We start from the raw sequence: 24124 nt of genomic DNA on the forward strand, positions 1-24124 counted from the left end.
AATGTTGGGGATAACTTCATGGTACAGGTGCTGAAGGATCCGACCAGGGCCAATGTGCAGCTTGACCTTCTACTCACAAACAGGGAGGAACTAATAGGGGAAGTAGAGGTGGGTGACAATCTGGAAAGCAGTGATCATGAGATGGTAGATTTCATGATCCTGACCAAAGGAAGAAAAGAGTAGTAAAATACACACCTTGGACTTCAGAAAAGCAGATTTTGACTCCCTCAGAGACCTGATGGGTAGAATCCCCTGGGATTCTAACATGAAGGGTAAAAGAGTCCAGGACAGATGGCAGTATTTTAAAGAAGCCTTATTGAAGGCACAGAAAGAAACCATCCCGATGCATATCAAGAGAGACAATCATGGTAGGAGACGGGATTGGCTTACGGGGGAAATCCATGGTGAGCTTAAGCACAAAAAGGAAGCTTACAAAAAGTAGAAACTTGGACAAATGACCAGGGAGGGGTTTAAATGTAAAGCTCGAGAATGCCGGGGGGTTATCAGGAAGGCGAAAGCGCAAATGAAATTGCGACCTGCAAAGGATGTGAAGGATAAGAAGAAAGGTTTCTATAGGCATGTTAACAAGAAGAAGGTGATCAGAGACGGTGTGGGGCCCCTACTGGATGAAGGAGGTAACCTAGTGACATATGATGTGAGGAAAGCTGAAGTACTCATTGATTTCTTTGCCTTTGTATTCACCGACAAGGTCGGCTCCCAGACTAATGTGCTAAGTGACGCAGGATGGGATGAAGATGTAGCCGCGCGGCACGGGGTCCGAACTAGCCGGCATTTAAAAATGGTGCTGGCCGGCTTCATGCAAATGAAGCCCGGGAAATTCAAATCCCGGGCTTCATTTGCAACTGTGGATGACTACATTACCCCCGCTAGTTCGAACTAGAGGGGTAGTGTAGACATACCCATATAACTTAACTTTAGCAAGGCTTTTGATTCGGTCTCCCACAATATACTTGCCAGCAAGTTAAGGGAGTATGGATAGGATAAATGGACTGTAAGGTGGATAGAAAGCTGGCTAAACTGTTGGGCCCAATGGGTAGTGATCCACGGCTCACTATCGGGTTAGTTTTCGGTTTCTATTGGAGTGCCCCAAGGATCAGTTCTAGGACCGGTTTTGTTCAATATTTTTATTGACGCGGATGAGGGGATGGATTGCACCCACAGCAAGTTTGCAGATGACACTAAGATAGGGGGAGAGGTAGATATGCTGGAGGGCAGAGATAGAATCCAGAATGACCTAGACAGATTAGACAATTGGGCCAGAAGAAATCTGATGAGGTTCAACAAGGACAAGTGTAGAGTCCTGCACTTGGGACGGAAGAATCTCAAGCATTGTTACAGGCTGGGGACTGAATGGCTAAGTAGCAGTTCTTCCTTAAAGGACCTGGGGATTACAGGCACTGTAAGCAGATCTAGAGAAGTGATTATTACCCTTTATTTGGCTCTGGTGATGCCACATGTGGAGTATTGTGTCCAGTACTGGGTTCCCCGTATAGAAAGGATGTGGCCGCATTGGAAAGAGTACAGTTGAGGGTGACCAAATGATTAGGGGGCTGGAGCACATGACCTATGAGGAGAGACTAAGGCATTTGGGTTTGTTTAGTCTTCAGAAGAGAAGAATGAGGGAGGGATTTGATAGCAGCCTTCAACTTCCTGAAGAGAGATTCCAAAGAGGATGGAGAAAGGCTGTTCACAGTAGTTACAGATGGCAGAACAAGGAGCAATGGTCTCAAGTTATATTAGGGGAGATCTAGGTTGGATATTAGGAAAAATCCTGTTGGTGAAGTACTGGAATGGATTACCTAGGGATGTTGTGGAATCTCCATCCCTAGAGGTTTTTAAGTTTTGGTTTGACAAAGCCCTAACTGGGTTAAACCATAGAACCATAGAGCTGGAAGAGACCTTAGAAGGCCATCAAGTCCAGCCCCCTGCCCAAGGAGGACCATTCCCAATTAAATCAACCCAGCCAGGGCTTTGTCAAGATAAGACTTAGTTGGGATTGGTCCTGTGTTGGACCAGGGGGCTGGACTTGATGACTTCCTGAGGTCTCTTCCAGCTCTACGATTCTATGAGTCTATGATTGCTTACAGTGGGCACTTTCTAGCAGGTACACAGACATCCCAGAGGAGCCTCGCTACCCACATGGCCTGGGGACAAGTAGGCATGGGAAAATGCTGGCCAGACCAGGAGTCAGTAGGCAGAAGGAGGGAACAGGGTGGCTTGGCTTCCTTCTGTGTCTCACACATGTGGGGTCTGGCACTAGTAGCATCCCACAGAGAGAAAACATCTATCCCTGTCTGCTGAAAGGGGGGAGGATGTTTGGGGAGGTGCATGTGAGCGGCAGATGCCACTTGCTAGAGAGAGTACTACTGGGGTTCCCACCACTTCCTGTCCCCAACTGGTTCCCATGTAGGGGATCAGTCTCCTTTACATCATCATGCTTGACCAGGAGCAGATGCTGCCCAAGAGTACAGGAATGCGCCTGCGCTATATGCAGCATTGCTGTGTGTTTCCATGACCTCGGTCTCCTTAGTTGTGGCTTGTGGTCGGAAGTTGTCCCATCACAGATACCAGAGCAAGGCAAGCCTGTTCAGGAATCTTGTAAGAAGGAGCGACAGGTTCCTGTGAAAGAGCATCATGGGGCTGAGGGCTCCGGATTGGCACTGCATGTGCCCCCATATGCACAGGTTGTTGTGCAAGCGCCAGGCCAAGAAGGCTAAGTGAGGAACATGCAATCCCTTGCAACCTGCCTGTATAGAGAAAGTTATAGAATTCGCTTGCACTGCCTTCCCTATGTTCATCCAAGCCCTGAGAGACAACCCTTGAGGAAATGTCTGGCTCCAGGCTAATGATAACCTCCTGGCTAATGGGCATAGTGTCCAGGCTGGACTGCTCCTCCTTCTCCTTCTCATCCTCCACAACCTTGCTCTCATGGAGGCTGATGATGGGTATGTCCTGGCCACTGTTGACGACAAGGTGGAGGTAACATCCCTCCCCCAGGATGGCATCTGGCTATTCGTAATAGCAGCACATGTGAGGTGCCGCCCCAGAGCATCCACTTTCCTCCCTGGCCTTGGTTTAGGCCTGTCAGAGTTCTTTAATCTTCATCTGCACCTGGTCCAGGATGTAGCTAAGCTGTAGAGTTTGGCATTTTGTCTCTTAGGGTAGATATCGTGGATGTTTATCTCCTGCCCCCAGACATCAATGAGATCCAGGATCTCCACACCAGTCCAGGCTGGTGCCCTCTTTTGCCCCTTCCTAGGGGCTTCTGAGATGGCTACAGGCATGCTGGCAGCTGTAGGGGGCTCAGAGGGAGCACTGGGGTCTCCCATGGCTACAGTGAAGGGTGCTGTGTGGCATTTGGCTGCGTGCTCCCATGCAGCGGCTCGGCTGAGTGGCGCAGAAGTCAGCCAAGTGCCACGGTGGGAGGTAACAGCACCACCCAAAGGGAACCGCCAGCATTTCAGCATTACAGAGTCACAGACATTGGGCTATTATATATGACCAGCCAATTGCCCATCATAAGACAGGATTTTCAGGTCTCTCCTCCACGTCGGTCTTCTCTCCTGAGCCTCTGGTCTCTCGCTCCGTCTCTCTCTCTCTCCTCCTTCTACTGCCTCTCCCTCTCTATCTCAGCTCTTCTCTGCCTCCTGCCTCTCTCTCTGTCTCTCTCTTTCTCTTCTCCTCCCCCTCCTGCCTCTCACTCGGGGGGACTGCAGAGCCCAAACAGCCTGGAGCCGCTGTCACACTGCACATCACCACCCCGACCCCTTTCGCCTCCCACTATGGCATTCGGGTGACTTCTGCGCCGCTCAGCTAGGCCACCGCGGGGGAGCAAGCAGAGCAAGCAGCGGTTTGGGCTCCCCCAGGGGGGCCCAGCCATGTACGTCACCATCCTGCCCCCCTCCCGCCATGGCGCTCGGCTGACTGGGGAGCGCAGGACCTAAATGGCCACTTGCACCACTTGCTCCCCCCCGGCAGCCATGGCAGGAGGTGAAGGGGTGGTGCATAGGTGACATACACGGCTGGGCCCTGACCCCCTTCACCGTCCGCCGTGGCACTTGGCTGACTTCTGCACCGCTCAGCCAGGCCGCCGCAGGGGAGCAAGCACCCATGCTGCATGAGGAGTTTGGGGCCCAAACGGCTGCTTACACCGCTTGCTCTCCCACGGCAGCCCGACTCAGCGGTGCAGAAGTCAGCCGAGCACCACAGTGGGAGGCGAAGGATGTGACTCAGGCAACAGCGCCGCCCAGAGGGAACAGCCAGAATTTCAGCGTTACAGACTCTCAGACACTGGGCTACTATATATATATATATGGACACTTGCCTTGTTATTTCAAAATAAGTGGAGCATTTTGAAATAGCTCCCTAGTGTAGCCAGAGCTAGGATTTTGAGCAGGGAAATATTTAACTGCATTATATTAAATTAGTAGAAAATATTAAATTACAGACATCACAGAATATGCAGAGATAAGCCCATTAATATATTTCCTTATTATTGGACATAAAAATCAAATCTGATCATCCGCTGGTGGAAATCTCTGTAGCAATTTGTACCTGCTGAGATTGGTCCCATTATGACCAATCTGTGCATTGAGGCTCAGATCACAAACTCTGGAATGATGAAGTAGCTGTAATGAACCTTCAAAGTGAAACCTTAAATGTATGGATGCAGTGCACAGCACTCTTGGTTCAACATATGCCTGCAGATTCAGGCAGATATCACTGAAACATTGGCTACAATGTTACATTTAGAAGGAAATACTTTCTATACAATATAATTAGTCACAGCAGATCAGCTATTAGATTCCACATATTTTTATTAGTAACAGGCCTTTCAAGCCAGATAAAATACAAAATTATCTGCTAGAGCAAATCTTAGAATAATTATTACTCACTAGCTGTATCTGATGGGCCCCTATGGGGAGCTGCTTAGTGTTGTTGAGCATAATGCAAACAAAGAATATGGAAAATTAAAAATTCATTGTTGGCCATAAAAATTAAGTGACTAACTTTGTTTTGAAATAGCAATTTCTTTAATATAGGCTATGTCTAGACTGCAAGCCTCTTTCGAAAGAGCCTCTTTCGAAAGAGAGCGTCTAGACTGCACGCGGAACTTTCGAAAGAGCAAGCCGCTTTTTCGAAAGAAAGCACCCAGTGAGTCTGGATGCTCTCTTTCGAAGAAGCCCTATTTACATTCAAGAACGCCTTCTTTCGAAAGAAGCACTTTTGAAAGAAGGCGTTCTTCCTCGTGAAATGAGGTTTACTGCCGTCGAAAGAAAAGCCGGGTTCTTTCCATTTAAGACGCAGTCTAGACGCAGGTGAAGTTTTTTCGGAAAAAGGCTACTTTTCCCAAAAAAAACCCTGAGTCTGGACACAGCCATAGGAAAACCGGGCTGCTATTGATTTTTGAACAGTGCAATAATTCAAAATTTCAACTACGAATTCTACAAGTTGTAAATTTCACTAAAAGTTGGTTTGTTGCCTACATTTTACAAGTTTATTAACCTACATATTTTAAACAAAGCTGTGGAAAAGGTTGCAGTCAAATCTTTGAGAGATACTCAAGAATTTGTATCATATTGGTAAACTAAAGACACATTTCAATATTTTGGATGCTGAGTTATTTAGACTCTGTGAAATATATAGTATAGCTTATGGTGCAGCTGAGTGTAATTTGTTAAAGTAACTTGCCTATTTACATAAGAAAAAGTCTGATCATTTTTTACTGACTATACTATACCAGTTTAATCTGTCCAGTATGACTACGTCTACATTGGCATGAATTTCCGAAAATGCTTTTAACGGAAAAGATTTAAAGAGTGCTATTTATTTCTATGGTATTGTAGCCAGACAGGAACCCCCCTGTAACATCCATTTTTGCTTGCTTGAAGCACACAGGGCACACAGAGCAGTAAGCCTTGAACAGAAGGCCTGGATATGCAGGCTGCTTCTCTGACCCTGAGTGGCTGTAAACAGAGATAGGCCAATTGCTGACCAAGAGGCTGCCGAGGAGTGACCTTGACTGAAACCCATATTGATACAAACACACAGCCATCCGCGGGGGGAGGAATCTCCCGCCCAGTAAAAAAATGTCCCGTACTTACAATTTAGTTATCTCTCTTGCAAGTGTAAATTAACTTGAAACTTGCTTGTAAGAATTGGCGCCACAAAAACAAACCAGTACAATTTGGCATCTAAGATAAGAAAGAGGATACGGGCCCCTATGTATATAAAGATGGGTCCAGCAGCACACTTACTCTGAGTGTCAATCTACCATCTATCTGTTGGTCCGGTTAGGTGATTGACCTCCCGAGGTTCCACCTCGTATTTGTCTTTCCTAGGAATTGAGGGACAGGCCCTGGCTTGACCCTCTGGAGTCGAGAGGCACAGAAGGGGGTAAAAATTGTACCTGGATGTGGTCCTTTGTCTTAAGTGTACACATAGACTTAGAGCTCTTTAAAGATTAAGCTGTCACTTGGTACCATTATTTCTATTTTCTATCTTTATTTTCTTTGTAACCATTTTTGAGATCTATATTTGCTAGCAGTTAAGAAATAGAGCAATAGCCATTGTAATCATATGATTTATAAGCTTCTTTAATAAACTTGTAACTGTTTAAGTTTTAACCTGACTCCTTCAGTTGCTGTAACAGAACCAAGCACAATTTAAAAGAACTTCAGCCAGTCATAAGGGACAGGTATAGGGAGAGCTTGGGCGTTTTGAATCGTGTCACTCCCAGATGCCAGATCCATTGGGGCATATCTGAGTCTTCCCTAGACTGCCCGCTGCGAAGGGATACTATATCCTAGCAGCTGAAATCTGAGAAGTAATAAGCTCTCCATATAAACTCGGGGCATCTATCAGCCTGTTGGCTGCCTCCGCGATGGGACCCCGGTCCTAGCGGTAAAGACACAGATGTTAAATCTTTTCTCGGTAACACACACACATACACACTGCCCTGACCGTCGGCTGACAGGTATTTAAAATTTTGGTTTTGGGAGTTGTCATTTCCTAAGGTAATATATTACAGGATTTAGGATGATGGAGTTCTATAATCCACAAAAAGATTTTGGAGAAAATTAACACAGAAATTAGTATTCCATAATTGTTTGGACTCTTCTTCACTGTGAAATTCAGCTATTCTGTAGAGGACAGTTCAAGGGCTTATGCACAACTTTAATTCACAGAGGTCTTGCCTACACTGGGAAATTACAACACAAGACTAAGAAGTTGTAGCAGCTAACATTTTAAATACAACTTAAAACTCATTTAATCTTAGGCACACATGATACTTGACAACAGTGGTAAACATGACTGCTCCAGTTTACAGAAGGAGTCAAATCCTCAGTTGGGGAAAATAGCTCAATTAACTTCAGTGAGGAGTCTCTTCACTCTACAGAATACCAATGCTGCTACAATCGATCTTTCAGAGTTTGATTTAGTGAGTCTTAACTAGAGGGCACCCTTGCCGGTGTCTGGTAGTCCTACTCTTGCAAGTAATAAGGAAACCAACATTTGCTCCCATAAGCCTACTGCTCTGGGGATACCACCATTCTCGGTTTAAGGTAAACCTTCTCCAGCTATGTAGAATAAACACCTTAAGCTGAGCTGCCAGGTTTAATGTAGACCTGGGCTCAGGAAGTGGCCACAAGTGTGTGACACAGTCATGTTCTAATACAATTCAATTTCCCAATGCAAACAGGTCTGTTACTGTGCAGAAGTGATTATACTTTTTGTGCAGCACAGAATTTATATGTATGCCAACCTGTGCTATGGACATGGGCAAATCATTTTATCTCTGTCTTGGTTACCCTACCACAGAAAAGAAAGAATACTGCTCACTCACATATATAAAAAACTTTATGTTCCATAGATGAAGAGTACTATGTAATTGCAAATAATTTTATCTATCTATTTACTATTCCTATTTTGCCAAAATTGTCTTTGGTCTGCCTCTCATATGAAATGAATTTTGAAGTGCAGACTAATCTAGGAACAGACACAAGTGCCATTTTTATATCTATAAATGCTAAATTACAGTCTGGTGCCAACTGAAAAGGTCTTTGCTCATCTTTACTGACCAAGTGCATTTGTTTTGCTGTGCTTGCAAACCCAGAAGTCAACCTTTTCTGCACCTGTGATCATTTGGAAACAATTGGCTTTGTGCTGTCTCAATTTTCTGTCATTGAAAATTCCTTGTTCAATTATGTAGGTCTCCTCTTTCTGAAACAGTTCACACTTCTTTGATCTCTTTCCAGTTGACATTTTAAAATATCTTACAGCCCATTTTCTAAAGACCTCATTTGACTCAAAAACTTTAGCATATACCAGAATAACTTACCCAAATAAATGACAGGCTGAGGGAGGCATGCTATGCAGTGGCCTCTTCATAAACCTTTCAAAGATCACCAACACATTGTATAGTACAAAACGTATTAATTTAGATATTTACAGTCATTGTTCTGTTGTAAAAGCAGAATTCTCCTGGTCTCTTTTGAATCTATTTCTATATATTAATATCTACTATAAGAACCAGTGAGGAACCTCCTGTTAGTTCTTCTAAAGCTTCTAGTCATTTTCTCAGCTTGGCAAAGGATAAGAATCTTTTAGTGACTTCAATGTATATTCTATGAACCACTTTTTTTTTAAAGTCAGACCTAAGAATGAATATAAGAACACAAGAACAAAAGAAAGGCCATCCCAAACCAGAACGAATGTTGTTCATGCCCAGTATCTTGTCTTCCAATGGTGGCCAATGCAAGATGCCAACAGGGAATGAAAAGAACAGGTAATCATTAAGTGATCCATCTCCTGTTGCCCATTCCCAGATTCTGGGAAAGAGGCTAGGGACACCATCCTTGCTCATCTTCACTAATAGCCACTGATGGACCTGTCCTCCATGAATTTATCTACTTCTTTTTTGAACCCTGTTACAGTCTTGGCCTTCACAATATCCTCTGAAAAAAGATTTCACAGATTGACTGCTGCTGAACATTGAATGGATGTTTTCAGAGAACTATCCACAGTGTCTCCACAATGAAGCTGAAGGATTGATTGAAGATTCAATCTTTGCTGGCTAATTTCTTCAAAACAACAGTTTGAATTTCTACAACGCTCCAGATAATTTTAATCTCAGTATACCTACTAGATATTTTTTAAATTCCTTTTTGGCTTCCTTCTATGGAATAAAAATAAAGGTCTCCAAATTTTTCATCTGTTGCTTAGATTGCTTTTTTTTAATATCCTTCCCTGTGCACCTGAACTTCTCTGAAGCACATCTTTTATATATTTCATTGTGTCTCATACTAGGTAAAGAATAGCTGTTCCCTTATTTTAAGGTCTGATCCAAAGCCCATTGAAATGAATGGATGAAAACCCATTGATTTCAGTTGGAATTTGGATCAGATACTTGAAGAGTTATATTCTATCAATTTGTCCCAATAATTTATGACACATTTTAAAAATTGTTCAGCAGCGAGAAGATAAACTTATTTATCTGTTCTTATCATGCTACCAGGAAGGGAAGGGTTGTTTATTGGAGCCTGGTATGATACAGTGTTAGGTGAATCTAGTGTAGCAAAGTGTTTCTGAAGAGGTGACCAGTTTTTTTAAAGATGTTAGAGAAAACATGTATGCACATGAAAATAATATATAGTGAAGATGCCTTGGTTCTTTAGGTCATCTCCTGCCACCAAAATATTTTTCCATCAATATCTGTTCTAACTTATTTCATCAATAAAATGTTGGTTTCCTCAATTGAATAATGCTGCTGACAAGCTAATGTTGGAGGAAGCAATTACTTCCCTTATTGACTGTATCTTAAATTATTGAGTTTATTTGAATGATTTACTTGTATCATGCCACCTACTCACATGGGGTTACTCTTTCCCTTACTATACATGTATATTGTCTTTACCTTTGTTTACCAGCTTTTGGATCACATCTTATGTTATCATGTTCTCCAGTTCTCATCTTAGTCCAGCATAAAGGTGAGGGCTATCTTTTTACATATCTGTAAGAATTAGACAGTCACTAAACTCTCAAATGAACTGAAAGAGCAAAATGCTAAAAGGCTACACTGTATCACTTGTAGTCAAAGACTTTTTACAAAATCATAACTCCGTATTTGAAGTGTCTATTCTTATCCTCAAAAGGATAGAGCTTGGTAACTTAAACACGTAACTCTGTTAGGCAACAAAAACATGGATTTAATAAAGAGACTGGATTTATGACTCATTACAGCAATCTGTAATGCATTAAAATAAAACTTTATGATCACAGAGTGTTAATTGCCCACTTCACCTTGATTGGTTTCTTGAAATGTGCTGACTCATTATCTGTTCCACCTTGTATTTCTGTGTATGTGTGAGTACCTTTCTCAGACCTGAAGAAAATCTCTCTCTAGTCTCAAAACTTTGTCTCTTTGGGTATGTCTACACTACAAAGTTAATTCGAACTAACAGTCGTTAGTTGGAATTAAATTTAATAGGCGCTACACATACAAACCGCTAGTTCGAACTTAATTTGAACTAGCGGAGCACTTAATTCGAACAAGGTAAACCTCATTCTACGAGGACTAACGCCTAGTTCGAATTAAGTAGTTCGAATAAAGGGATGTATAGCCACTTAATTTGAAGTAGTGGGAGGCTAGCCCTTCCCAGCTTGCCCTGGTGGCCACTCTGGGCCAAACCAGGAAAACTCTTCTGCCCCCCTCCTGAGCCCCGGAGCCCTTAAAGGGCCACGGTCTGGCTAACGTGCCCGTGCCAGTTGCAAGCCTGCCAGCACCCAGCCAGCAGACCCTGAACCTGGCACGGGATGAGCCAGCCACCCGCTGCCACCTAGTCCTCCACCTCTTCCCGGGACTAGGCTGGTGGCTCCCAGGAGCCTGCCTGGGGCCGCAAGAGGCGGATGCCCACCTGGTCAAGTACAGAGATCGTGGACCTCATCAAGGTTTGGGGGGAAACCTCCAATGTCCACGATCTCCACACTAGCCATAGGAACGTGGCCGTATACAACCGCATGACTGACAGCCTGGCCGCCAGAGGCCACATGGGGACCCGGGAGCAGGTCTGCTGCAAAACTAAGGACCTGAGGCAGTCCTACTCCAGGGCCTGCCAGCCAGGGGCCAACCCAGAGACCTGCCCTCACTTTGAGGCCCTGGACCGCATCCTGGGGGCTCACGCCATCCATGCCCCCCAGGTGGTGATCGACCCCGGGGCAGAGGGACCCATCCTGGACACGGAGGAGGAGGAGGAGGAGGACGCTGAGAGCCAGGAGCCTGCAGGGAGCCTGCCCAGGACCCAGGACTCCTGAGGCATCCCACAGAGCACATCGGGCTCCATATATGAGTACCATCATGCTCCCCTTACGTGTACGGGAGTGGTGGGGGGAGAGGGAGCCCAGGGACCGTGCGCCTGGTCCTTGCCCACCATGTAGCAGCAGCTGGACATCATGCAGGGGGCCTGGCGTTGCAGAGGGGGGCTGGGTTTCCTTGTCCCCAGGAAGAATTGACCACTGCTCTTGTTTCACCACAGCCGCAGCTCCTGGGACTGCAAGGCACACCACCCCGCCTGCAACAACCACCTGCACCTAGGCCATCAGGCGTGCCAGGAACAAGCAGGAGTACCAGCGGTGGCACCTGCGACTTCTGGAGCATCAGCTCCGTACCCAGGATCACTTGGTCCGGGAGGACCTGCGGCTGCGGCAGTGGAGTTTGGAGGCACTGGAGGAGCAGGGCCATGTCCTCAGAGACCACCTCCAGACCCTGGTGGACAGGTTCCTGTCTCCTCCTGCACTGACCCCTGCGGCCATCCCAGCTCTTGCTCCTCCTCCCACTTCTGCTCTGCTTCCTCTGCACCCCCTGTCCCTCCTACCCCACACTCCACACCCACTCCCCCCCGATGCCACTGCACCCACAGTGCTATGAGATGGAAGAGCCAGCAGGACCCCCAAGGCTGAGCTTTCCCTTCCCTTCCTCCCCTTTCACCTCTTTCCAGCTCCCTCCTCCCAGGTTTCCCCTCCCCTCTTCCACCCTCACTCCTCCCTTCCCCCACCCCAGTTATGAAAAATAAAAAGAGATTTTGGTTGTCAAAACAGGTGTCTTTATTTAACATTAGGAAGAGAGGTTAGGGAGGGGAAAGGGGAAGGGGGGGAGGGTGGAAGAAGGCCCCAGTGGGGCATGCAGGGAGAATTCAGTCCTCCTCCTCCACCTGGACGCTCTCCCGCAGGGCTTCCCAGATCCAGACGGCCCCCTGCTGGGCTTCCAGGATGGCGGCGGTGCGGGGCTGAGCATAGTAGCCAGCCATGCACTCAGCCTCAGCCATCCAGGCTGGCAGGAAAGCCTCCCCCTTTCGCTCACATAAATTGTGCAGAACGCAACATGCTGCCACCACAGGAGGGATATTGTGCTCGGCAAGGTCGAGGCAGGTGAGGAGGCACCTAAATCTGGCTTTCAGTTGGCCGAAGGCCCCCTCGATAACGAAGCGGGCCCTGGTCAGCTTGGCACTGAAAGCCTGGCGGGAGGGGCTGTAGGGGGTAGGCCGCATCCCCCACGAGGCACACGGGCATGTCCACATCCCCGACTCTGATGTGGCGGTCAGGGAAGAAGTTCCTGGCCTGCAGCCTCTGGCACACTGAGAAGTTCCGGTACACCCGTGCGTCGTGTGCCTTGCCAGACCAGCACACATTAATGTCCGTGAACTGGCCCCGGTGGTCACACACAGCCTGCAGGAGGACGGAGAAGTACCCCTTTCGGTTGACATACTGGGAGGCCTGGTGCTCCGGGGCATGGATGGGGATGTGTGTCCCGTTGATGGCCCCCCCACAATTGGGGAAGCCGAGGGCGCCAAACCCCTGGAAGATGGCATCTGGGTCAGCAAGTTGGACCACCCTGCAGAGCAGCACCCGGTTGATGGCTTTGACCACCTGCAGAGAGAGACAGCAAACCGCAAATCACTGGGGCGCCCGGATGGGTGGGAGTGTTCATTCCCTGGCACTGTCCCGTGCCCCACTCCTGGACGCAGCCTCCCGGGAGGTGTGTAGTATGGCTGGGACAGACCGAACCCTCCGGTGCAGGGCACTTTCGCCTCCTCCCCCCACGTTTTCCCTGGGGCGGCCCATCCCCTCCTTGCAGCCGCCCTCCCCCCCTGGCCCAGTGGCCGGTGGGTGCCGTACCTGCATGAGCACTGCTCCGACGGTGGATCTCCCCACACCGAACTGGTTCCCGACGGATCGTTAGCTGTCCGGCGTGGAGAGCTTCCAGAGGACAATGGCCACACGCTTCTGGAGGGGGATGGCGGGCCTCATGCGAGTGTCCAATCTCCACAGAGCAGGGGCGAGCCACTCGCAGAGCTCCAGGAAGATGTACCTCTTCATCCTTAAGTTCTGGGTCCACTGTCTGTATCCCCAGCACTCCAGGAGAATGCGGTCCCACCAGTCGCTGCTCGTGTCCAGATGCCAGATGCGGCAGGGCACACTAGCATCCGGGCGCTGCTGACACTCCTCCACGGTCCCCAGGAAGGCCAGGCGGAGAGGTAGGGGGCTGACATGCACCAGGTGGTGCCAGGCAGCCTCCAGCCATTGCTGGCAGGCTTGCAGCAGCAAGTCCAAAAACTGCACCAGAAAGCCCAGGGCAAGCTCTGGCTCCATGTTGCCAACTGCGGCAGCATCCCCAAAGGGAACCACCGACACAGACAGGCACAGAGAAAAACACTTTGCTGTCCCTCGGCGAGGTAGGCAAGCAAGCGGAAAAGCTAAGAACCGGCTGTCCAGGGGGAATCCCTTTAAGCACGAGCCTCAGATAGCCTCAGACAGCAGTCACACAAAGCAACTACTGACCTGATGCCCTGCCAGACCTGGTTTCAGCTACCTTTAAATGCGCCCCAGAGTCCAATCGGTGTTGACGCGCTAGTTCAAATGAGCAAAACACTAATTCAAACTAGTTTTAAGTCTAGATGCACTAGTTCGAAATAGCTTAGTTCGAATTAACTGTAGTGTATTAGCTGTAGTGTAGACATACCCTTTCAGAATCAAAAGATGGTCCAGTGAAAGATAGTATCTCATCCAATTTGTCTCTGTAAAGAACACACATAGCTAAGGCTACAACCAATAATATATCATTATTGTTTTTGCACGTCATGGGTTAATTTCTCATATATGATATATATGGGCATTCCTTCATTGTCTTACCTTTTGCTAGATATTTTTGTCTTCCCCAAATTCTGTGATATTTTCATCTTACTACATATTTATAATATCTGTATGTTTATATGTAAAACTCTTTATTTATTGCTGAACTTCAGTGGAGTTCAGTTCAGGAATTGTTGTTAACCTGTGGCATGTGAGGCCACTGAAATCTATTGCTTCTCAATATGATTTAGGATTCCATTGGTATGTGGATGGATCAGATTAGTCGAGCACTTCCATCTAATTATATTAGAGCTGTCTGAGTCTTGACTGATTGTTTGGGTGATATTAATGTCTGAATGGTGAAGAATTTTTATGAAGATAAATTCCAGTAAGACTGACATTTTATTAACTAGTTTTAGAAGCTTGTTAGGTATTACTTCTTCTCTTGCAATTAACAATTATAAATAATGCAATACTATCATTCTCAAATGTAAACACCTTCGGTATTACTCTATATTATCTTTTAAATTTATTGTTTGATGTGCTTTTATACCTATTAACAAGGCTTCTTTATACTGTGTGCCTAATATCACTAAGCTGAGTTCCCTGATCAATAAGGGGATATGGAGTTATTAATAAGAGCTTTCATTATCTCAGGGATTAATTATAATAATTTTATATTTTCCCTGCAAGGGCTGTTATTAAATTATAGCTGAGAGGATATGTTGCAGCCAGAACGTTTATTATATTATTTCATTTAATTTCATCATCTCATTCCACTTATCAAATCTGACCATTTGATTGTCAGTGTAATTTGCTTTAGATTTTTAAGCAACTTTTGTTTACCTATAAAATATTAAAGGTACTGGCTTGGGCTATCTTTCAAATGTACATTTTCTTGTGTACAGTATCTGGTCATTTCCTACTTGGAGATTCTGTCAACTTATTCATTTGTTCTGAATATTGGAAATTGGAGATAATCAGGACTATTTATGAATACTGATTCTGAAATCATGATTCTTATTTATACCAGAGAAATCCAACCATTTCAGTCCTTAATCAAAACTGAAGAAGTATGTGTTTGATAAAAATTTTCATGATGTATAAATTTATATGTTGATTTAGTCTCTTAGTAAAGGATGTAAAAATTGCATTAATGCAGTCAGCATTATTTTATAATATATATACTGTCTAGTGCTGTAGACAACTGAAATTAATATTAAAAGAAGGACTCCTTCCACTGTAGCCAAGAGTATCAAGGGAACAGTGGAAGATATAATCCCTGCAATGATCCTCTTCAACAGGAATCTACCAGTGGAGACGCTTGTCTCAAAGAAAGTTGCTGGTACTCCAGTACTGGCTGACATTGATGATTCAGTTAATTACAGAATATGATAATTAACTGTTGTCACACATAGGCATCAAATAGCTGGTTAGATTAGAAACCACTTTCAGTTACACTCATAGCAGTCCAGAGTAATTTCAGTGCATTCAGTGGAGGTACTTGAAATTTACACTTGTATAAACTAAGAGCAGAATTTGGTCTTCTATGGTTCTTCTCCTCCAAGAATGACAAAGTAAATTTGACTGTATAAATGGATTAAAATCAAGGATCTCCTCGACAACACAGGATGGGTTCCATATTGCATATTTTCAAATACATAGTCTGGCCTAATGTAAGTGCCAAAGATATTGTGAATTGTCTTTGGAGTCTTGCTTTAGGAGACTTTTCCACAGCTTAAAAAAATCTGCTGAACAAACTTTTCTCTTTTTTCCAAAGTCAAATCCTACTCTAAGGAATTTTTAAGAGACTCAGTCTGACTCAGAAGCTTTCGGGAGCCTTACAGATAAGCCATCCCATTGGGTTCCTCCCAGTTCAGTCTATCAGAGCTAACTTAGTGAATAAATCACACCACACAGATGTATCTGGCCAGAAATATTTTTATTCACTAAAGGGAATAAAAAGGAAGGGGAAGAGGAAGGGATAGCATCATAATTCTGCAAATTTAGTTTACAACATTCAACTCTGTAAACTATGAACAAAATAGTGATTATTTCTATCTTCTTTCTCAGATGCTATAGTGGAGAGGCTACTGGATCCAGATCTGCGATACCAGCAATGGTCCATGGTGACAGGAGAGGTAAGTAGTCTTAACTCTACTGTATTCTGATCCTTATTTCTTTGACATGTCTAGTATATTATATCTTCTCAGTTTAGTAATATCAATGACTTTTATTAATCCATTGCCTACTCCCTCTTACATACTACTAGTGCTAATTTAACGTCCAATGATTTGGTCGAGCCAGCAATAAAAAATGTCAGAACAATTTTCAGCACTAAAGCATTTCCCTGTATCATCAGAATAGTGTGTGTGTTCTTGGAACTGATTTTGGACACAACATGTAATTTACATTGTCTACTTGTAATTATTATCTTACAATTATACTGGGCCCCATCTAACATGTCTGTGACATACAGGAAATCAGGAGGGAAGGGAGTACAGAATGGTGGAGCTTTTCAAAAAAGGATTTAGAATTTGTTTTCCCCAAATACCTATAGGATACTCTTAGTAAGATACCTTCTCCTGGGGCTCATCAGACATTGACTCATCTTGTTATTACCACTTACTATGGGCTCAATCGAAATGAATATTTAATAGCAAGGGCATAATCAGTCATACTGAGCAGGTTAGTTATATTTAATTTGCAAATTGTATAGTAGAGCTATAGATACTATGTTGTTCCTTGGTACACTGAGTAACAGTCTAGAATCAATTTAATGGGCATGCCAATATTATGCATCTTTTAGCAAAATTAGACATTAACATACAGTGGTGATGAGCATAGGATGGATAGAATCTTTCAACTCTGCTAATAGATACACAATCAAAAAGGTGAGTTGTTTCTATCTTTCATGTTCTCTACAACTGAAATATTCAGCATCAAGACAGATCCAAGAAGTCATGTAGCTATGCTTCTTTACATTTGTGATGTGTTGCATATGAAGTATTATGCTAGAAAATGCAATATAAAGCTGTTTCCCATAACAAATGTGGAAATGTGTTTCTGTATGAAAATCTAATCTGTGAAAAATATGAGATGCCTATCAGCAAAGCATACTGTTTCCTTACATTTCTTCTGTCATATACAGTATGAGGTATTATCATTTTAATAACTTACAGAGCAAGAACATAGTAATATATCTACTGACTACAAGTTATATGGGAAATTAATTTGGAAAATGTTAAAGAATGTTGTCTATGATGTATGAGGGAACCTAAGTGAGCACAGTATTTCTTTATATTGTTGACATGATTCACAATTCACATATGAAGTGTTATCACTTTTAATATATTACAATGGAAAAAATAACTATAAATCCTATTTTATCCAAGCTGAGGAATATAACTTTCTGCCATTTTTCATAGTTAGAGGAGTCATTCCCCCCACTCCTAGTATCAATACATTACAGATTGTTAGAAGGCTATGTTTAATCAAAGTTGTTTGATAAGCATTTAACAGGTGCTATCAGTTTGTCTCCGTTGGTTAATCATGGAGGGATCATGATACTATATCTATATTAAGGTTGCCCAAGCATTTCCATTCTAGCAAGTTATTTTTAGTTTCTTATAACATTGCTGAAGTTTCATCTTTTCAGCTGGAAACTTAAAATGGTGAGATGTACTCAGCATGGAAAGAGTGGGAACTGTACATTTATTGTAAGACAAAAATGTGTTCCTTTATTTGATCAGCTCTAGTGTCTCAACAGGAGAGTCTGGAACTCCAAAATTTGGCAGGAACAGTGTGATTTTTTTAACAAAATGCCTGATTTAGAAGTGATTTAGGGACTTCCCTAACAATTGGACTCTTCGGGTGCTCTGAAATTTTAATCCATAGGCCCTGGAACTTATATACGCCTTTCACTTGTCTGCTGAAAATTAGTTCTAATTTGGCCATTTTATAAGGACTTTATAAATATAATTTACAAAAGCACATTGGCTCATGAGAGCACATTGATCCATTTCACTGTATAGCGATCCTTCCATAAAATGAGTCAAATTAAGCATAGAAATATGCAGAGCACAGTCTGGCTTTCTTTGATGCATCACTAATGGAGACCTGCTTTCTTCCATGGAAATGAATCTATAAAAGAAGGAGTGTTCTTAGCTATCTGTACCTATTCCATGATACACATAATCAAATTACTTTTTCCTTATTATTATTTTTAATAACCCCGGGAAATACATATACATGCATGCACACATCAACACACACACACTCTTCAACAGGAAAAGGACATTACTTTTCAAAGTAAATCACTGAAAAGTTAGAAAACATAAAAAATAGAGTTAATGAGCCTTTAGTTTGCTTGTCTTTACTTCTCCATTATCATAGAATCATAGAATAATAGGACTGGAAGGGACCTCGAGAGGTCATCGAGTCCAGCCCCCCACCCTCAAGGCAGGACCACGCTCCGTCTACACCATCCCTGACAGATGTCTATCTAACCTGTTCTTAAATATCTCCAGAGAGGGAGATTCCACCACCTCCCTTGGCAATTTATTCCAATATTTGACCACCCTGACAGTTAGGAATTTTTTCCTAATGTCCAATCTAAACCTCCCCTGCTGCACTTTAAGCCCATTACTCCTTGTCCTGTCCTCAGAAACCAAGAGGAACAAATTTTCTCCTTCCTCCTTGTGACACCCTTTTAGATATTTGAAAACCGCTATCATGTCCCACCTTAATCTTCTTCTTTCCAAACTAAACAAGCCCAGCTCATGAAGCCTGGCTTCATAGGTCATGTTCTCTAAACCTTTAATCATTCTTGTTGCTCTTCTCTGTACCCTTTCCAATTTCTCCACATCTTTCTTGAAATGTGGCGCCCAGAACTGGACACAGTACTCCAGCTGAGGCCTAACTAGTGCAGAGTAGAGCGGCAGAATGACTTCACGAGTTTTGCTTACAACACACCTGTTGATACAACCTAAAATCATATTTCCTTTTTTTGCAACAGCATCACACTGTTGACTCATATTCAACTTGTGGTCCACTATGACCCCTAGATCCCTTTCCGCCATGCTCCTTCCTAGATAGTCGCTTCCCATCTTGTATGTATGGAACTGATTGTTCCTTCCTAAGTGGAGCACTTTGCATTTCTCTTTATTAAACCTCATCCTGTTTACCTCTGACCATTTCTCTAACTTGCTAAGGTCATTTTGAATTATGTCCCTATCCTCCAAAGAAGTTGCAACCACACCCAGTATGGTATCATCTGCAAACTTAATAAGCGTACTCTCTATCCCAATATCTATATCATTGATGAAGATATTGAACAGTACGGGTCCCAAAACAGACCCTTGAGGAACTCCACTTGCTATCCCTTTCCAGCAGGATTTAGAACCGTTAACAACAACTCTCTGACTACGGTTATCCAGCCAATTATGCACCCACCTTATCGTGGCCCTATCTAAGTTATATTTGCCTAGTTTATCAATAAGAATATCATGCGAGACCGTATCAAATGCCTTACTAAAGTCTAGGTATATGACATCCACCGCTTCTCCCTTATCCACAAGGCTCGTTATCTTATCAAAGAAAGCTATCAGATTAGTTTGGCATGACTTGTTCTTCACAAACCCATGCTGGCTATTCCCTATCACTTTATTACCTTCCAAGGGTTTGCATAGGATTTCCTTAATTACCTGCTCCATTATCTTCCCTGCGACAGACGTTAAACTGACCGGTCTGTAGTTTCCTGGGTTGTTCTTATTCCCCTTTTTATAGATGGGTACAATATTTGCCCTTTTCCAGTCTTCTGGAATCTCCCCTGTCTGCCATGATTTTTCAAAGATCATAGCTAAAGGCTCAGATACCTCCTCTATCAGCTCCTTGAGTATCCTGGGATGCATTTCATCAGGACCTGGTGACTTGCTGACATCTAACTTTCCTAAGTGATTTTTAACTTGTTCTTTGTGTATCCTATCTTCTAAACTTACCCTCTCTCTGCTTGTATTCACTACGTTAGGCACTCTTCCAGACTTCTCGGTGAAGACCGAAACAAAGAAGTCATTGAGCATCTCCGCCATTTCCAAGTTTCCTGTTACTGCTTCTCCCTCCTCACTAAGCAGTGGGCCTACCCTGTCCTTGGTCTTCCTCTTGCTTTTAATGTATTTATAAAAGGTCTTCTTGTTTCCCTTTATGCCTGTAGCTAGTTTGATCTCATTTTATGCCTTTGCCTTTCTAATCTTGCCCCTGCATTCCCGTGTTGCTTGCTTATATTCATCCTTTGTTAGTTGTCCTAGTTTCCATTTTTTATATGACTCCTTTTTTATTTTGAGATCATGCAAGATCTCCTTGTTAAGCCAAGCTGGTCTTTTGCCATATTTTCTATCTTTCCTACACAGCGGAATTGTTTGCTTTTGGGCCCTTAACAACGTCCCTTTGAAATACTTCCAACACTCCTCAGTTGTTTTTCCCTTCAGTCTTGCTTCCCATGGGACCTTACCTACAAGTTCTCTGAGCTTATCAAAATCTGCCTTCCTGAAATCCATTACCTCAATTGTGCTGGTCTCCCTTCTACCTTTCCTTAAGATCATGAACTCTATTATTTCGTGATCACTGTCCCCTATACTGTCTTCCACTTTCAAGTTCTCAACTAGTTCCTCCCTATTTGTTAAAACCAAATCCAGAACAGCTTCTCCTCTGGTAGCTTTTTCAACCTTCTGAAACAGAAAGTTGTCTCCAGTACAGTATTTCCACATTCTTGAGATTAGATGATATTTCTGTGCATGGCTCTGGCTTCTTCCAGTGCAATAGATGGGCAGTGCTCAGTCAACAAGACATCTGTTCAGTATTTATTGTTATGGCCCCATTTGTTGGCATGAATGAGAATTTTTTTCTTTATTTATAAGCTATCACTCATAGCTGGAGGATCTACATGATTAATAAACATTATTAACCCTGTTTCATCTGTGAACAAACTGAGGAACAAAAAGGTCAAACCTACTTTTACATTGTCACATGGCAGCTAGTCGTGAAATCAGGAAAAGAACCCAGAATTCCTGTCTCATAGACATGAGTTCTAACTGGTGAACAAATGCTTAGTTGTGGTCTGTGCTAGAACTTTATTTTAAAATAACCACACCAGGGCTGAATTTATAAGTGGAGCATCCATACATTTTGAAACAATGGGCTGCAGAATTTTAACTCTGTACTCCTGCTTTTCATCAGGAATAAAATAGATATTTTGAAATAACAGTAGTATGGATGCTCCGGTGTCTCTATTTTGAAATAATTACTCCCCAGAGTAAATAGAATTAATTACTCCCCAGTGCTTCCTGGGGCTCTAAGTCTGAGGTAGCGCATCCACATAAACGGAACCTGCCTCAGATGAATTTTGGTGCTTCCCTGTAGGGAGAACACATTAGTGCAAATTTGTTAAATACAGAGTTCTTAAGTCAAACTTAGTAATTTCACAATAGTTCCCTAGTATAGACATGGCCTTACTGTTTTGGAAAATGCCAATCATGAATGGTTGCTCGAGAAGCTACTCTTTTGTAAAGATACATGATAGTGGTGTTACTGCCATTGCAAGTAGGTTGATAAGTCAGTGAGCACCTGCATAATGAAAAGCAACCACAATAATGCAGAATTTGAAATGCACCAGTGATCAGACACAACATTAAAATTCATTTTATCAGTACTAAGTTGGCCATAGTCATTCTGAAAATTTTAAAATTTTGGCATGATTAATATCCCATAAGCTATGACTTTGTCAAAGATAAATTATGGACCTCAAGGAACAGATGTAAATTAGAATTGATTCAATGAGAGATAATAAAAGCTGACATGGACATGTGCTGCAATGTCCACAGTTCAGGCAAAATTCATATTTCAGCAAAGAATGCCAAAATAAAAGTTACAAGGAGTCCTTTAGCACCTTATAGACTAACAGATGTATTGGAGCATAAGCTTTCGTGGGCAAAGACCCACTTTGTCGATGCATGTAGTGGAAATATGCAGGCAAGAGTTATACCTGCCTCTGGAAATTTCCACTACCTGTATCTGACGAAGTGGGTCTTTGCTCACGAAAGCTTATGCTCCAATTCATCTGTTAGTCTATACAGGACTCCTTATTGCTTTTGCAGATTTTACCTCTCTGAAAATAAAAGTTGTTTTCTTTTTCACAAAAAAGATTGAACAGTTTGTATAAACCCATGCCAAGTAGAATTTCATCTACATCTATTAACAACATTCCACATCAGAGGGAGGAAACTTTCTGAAGTTCCCAAAGTAGAAATTTGCCTACACCATTCTGTCAGAGTTAGATTTGAATCTCCCTGGAATAGGCAGCTAGGTAAGTCCAGCAGAACATATGGATTTTATGAGTTCTGGTGGACCACAGGGTTATGCATGCTGAAGCCCGTGTGTCCAGAATTGCAGAGACCACCTTCTGACTCCAGCTGTGGTTCAGATGGAAACATATTGGCTAGATTTTTAAAGGTATGTAGGTGTCAAGAATCAGGGTCTGCACCAAAGCTAGCCTCCAGGAAGCCTAATAAGTACAGCATGACTGATTAGCCAGGAAACCTGATTAGCTATAGTAGCAGCTTGCTGTCTTCCCAATGCTCATAGCAGCCACTGTTACCCTGTTCCTGAAACTTCTCCTTTGCAACCTGCCTTGCCTCTATTCCAACCTTGCCTTGAACCTCTCTTTCCATTATACACTTTTTACTCCAGTTCCTGTGCTCCAGTTCCTGAGCTCTAGTTTGACTCATAGCTCTGGTTGCTGACTATGGACTCCACCTCGATTTCATTATGTGACATTCACTTCCTGACTTCTGATTTTTACCCTTGACTCTAGCTCCTGACTACAGACTCTATCTCAACCCAATATCCACGGAAAGAAAATAGGAGCTGAGCTTCTAATTCTCTTATACCCCTTTGAAAGGCTCACTCTATAATTCTTCATTTTTCTCTCTTTCTCTGAAACTTGGCTTTTTAACCTTGCAAAGCTTTTGTACCATTTATATAAAAAGGTGTACTACATGGTATATTTATTATCAGATTCACTATAATTATGGAGTGCTGACCTATGGTTTTTAAGAATTTTTCAAAATTTCAGTTAAATTTACCAGATTCAGAAATGGAAGAGTTTGGAATGGTTATTTGCTACATTTTAAACTTTTAATCGGCTATTTACTGCAAATAAAATATTGCCCTTTGCATTCAACTAGAATATCAGGAGATAAAAAGCAATTGTGGAAAAAATATGCAGGCAGGCACAGCAAAACTTGTTTCTCTATAAAATAAGATGTTATGGTACCAAGAAAAAGATAGCAAACACAATACTGTAATGCAGGATGGATTATGTTTTATTCTATAGTACATGAGGAGTGATGGCATCTTTATGTATACAAATACAGAGCAATATAATATAAGGATATCTTTAAAGAAGTGTTGTTTGGTTTATAGAGATCCTTGTCTAAGTATGAATATTTTAACAGATGTATGCAGATAATGCATCATGGACTTTGCTCTAGCATGCCATCTACATTCCATGTTCTGAGCATTTTAACAATCTATTTTCTATTAACTATTAATATTAATAACTATTAATAGAACTATTTTCTATTAACATAAAGGATGTTCTTGTTATGGGACCAGGGATATTTCCTCTTTTGGGAAAAAAATTGAATAAATAATGACATTTATTTTCATATCAGTCACGTAAATCATTCACAGCTGTACATAAGTTTTGTCATATCAGTCAGACTGCAGATCATCATTTGACCTATGCACTAGGAATTATTTTTGGAGAACTTTTATGGCCTGTGTCATACAGGAGGTCAGACAAGATGATCAGATTGGTCCCTTCTGGCCTTGGCATATATGAAGATAGTGGTTCTATCTTCAGGCTGTGTTGGGCACATTCCAATAAAAGTGATCAAAACAGTAGCAAAATTTTCAAGAT

This window comes from Pelodiscus sinensis, chromosome 3, assembly GCF_049634645.1.
Source record: "Pelodiscus sinensis isolate JC-2024 chromosome 3, ASM4963464v1, whole genome shotgun sequence".
Taxonomy (NCBI): Eukaryota; Metazoa; Chordata; order Testudines; family Trionychidae; genus Pelodiscus; species Pelodiscus sinensis.